Below are 2138 nucleotides of genomic sequence, written 5' to 3'. Positions count from 1 at the left end.
ATTTAAGATTGGAAATAGTACTATAAATCATAGAGACTGGGTTGATAAAGGTGTATACTGTGTTTCGCATTTCCTGAATGACAATGGACACTTTCTTACACAAAACGAATTTTGTGGAAAATATGAACTGAATGTACATTTTCTGGCGTACAATGGTTGCTTAAGAGCAATCAAAAAATGCATGGAACAGATACGTCTTAATGTTCCAACAACCCACAGTTTGCCTGATACACCAGGGCCATTAAAAATATACTCCACACCTAAAGGATCACAGCGATACTATGATGTTCTAGCATTTGATGATACAATCCCGAAATCCTGCCACAAGTGGTCTGAGAAACTAGGAACAAATATCAGTTGGGTAAAAGCATATAACAAACTTCATAAAATTAAAGACATAAAACTAAGGTGGCTACAATTTCGCATATTATATAGAATCATTGGAACGAATGTTGTTTTAAAGGAAATGGGAATTGTAAACAGTATTGATTGTGATTTTTGTCTAGAAGTTAAAGATAGTGTTGAACATATATTCTGGCGATGCCATTACTCGAAACGCTTTTGGATAAGTCTAGAAGAACTATTAAAAAATAAACTGTACAGTGTGTGAGAATTTGAAATTCAGTGAATGTATAATACTGTTTGGTTTCCATGCTGATATGAAGACAGACTCAGTGCTTGATTTATTAATCCTCCTGGGGAAGATGTATGTATATAAATGTAAGTTGGATAAGTGTCTTCCAAATATTCACGCTTTTGAACATTACATTGTTTCAAGATACAAAATCAAAGAATATAACGCTAAGATCGCATGTGAAACACACAGCTTCAAAATAAAATGGTTGCCATACTTACCTTTAATTAGAAACAACATATAAAAACTATATTTCAAACCATGTATGGAAATAAAACACAACTAAGTTAGATGTTGAAAAAATGGTGCAAGTTGATATGTAGGGATATGGATATCTATTACTATATTTGAAGACTTATTTAAAATGACTTATTCAAACATTCTCAGTTGTTTTTGCTTAGAATGCTATATGTGTATATCAGTTATGTGTGTGTGTGTTTTTTGTTGTTGTTTGTTTGTTTGTTTGTTTTTTTAATGTTGTTGTTTGTTTTTGTTTTTATTTTCCTATTGTTACTATGTTTTTGTCAAATTTGTCTTTTCTCTTTTCCCAATATATGTATTTATTCATTTATGTCCTCATGTCAATTGTCCATGTGTTACAAAAATGGGAAAATAGATATTTCATACATAAAAAAAAAAGAAAAAAAAAAGAACTTGATCAATTGTTTGTTTTATTTCCCACATTCAATGAGACTGATTAACTATTCACATTCACATAAGTCAGTGTGAGAGTTGTTTCAGTTAAAGATTGGGTTTAAAGAAAAAGATGAAACTGACACACTCATTTTCCAATAAAAAAAATAATTAAAAGATTTATGATATAATAGAAAAACAACTTTGTATATAGAGGTCAAAAAGAAGAGAGAGAGAGGGGGGGGGAGATTCTTTCTTAATGAGGGTAATTTAATGGATAACTTAGTTTGTCGGTCAGTTGACTATATAAACCTGTTGATTCTATTCTTTACATTGTTAAAATTCCCAACTTTGCTGTCTATCATTCTAAATTGCACTTTTCGTCATATGTAACCAATCCAGTTCGAGCACGTTCTCATACACCCACCCACAGCACAAACATTTTTCTCCGTTTAAAACCCCTTTAGTGAATAGCCGCCAACCAACAGAAAGTAGAATGCGCATTTCAGAGTAAATAATTAAACTATGCTTTAATTTTGTTTTCTTTTCAATATATTTCAATATTGTCATCTCTCTCTGTCATAACTTGCTGTGAGGAAATGTCTCCAATGAGTTGACATTTAACTATGACGCCAATGCCTGGTGCAGTCCCGTCGAAGTGATAATTCTCATTCTACATTCTCTTTGACAAAAAACAACACCTTATCAGCAGAGTACAACAGATTAGCTTTCGCTCTTCAAGTAAATTTGACAGATGACTGGGTGTTTGTCGCGGTTGAAAAACTCATTGATCTGTATCGCATGCGGTAGCCTCCCCTGTCATTCCATGTGTGACCTCACCGTGGGAAACGGAAGTAAACATCATGGCGGC

The sequence above is a fragment of the Babylonia areolata genome, chromosome 21 (genome assembly GCF_041734735.1).
Source record: "Babylonia areolata isolate BAREFJ2019XMU chromosome 21, ASM4173473v1, whole genome shotgun sequence".
In the NCBI taxonomy this organism is placed as follows: domain Eukaryota; kingdom Metazoa; phylum Mollusca; class Gastropoda; order Neogastropoda; family Buccinidae; genus Babylonia; species Babylonia areolata.
The sequence above is the reverse complement of the archived record's forward strand: the minus strand, read 5'-3'. Positions refer to the sequence as shown.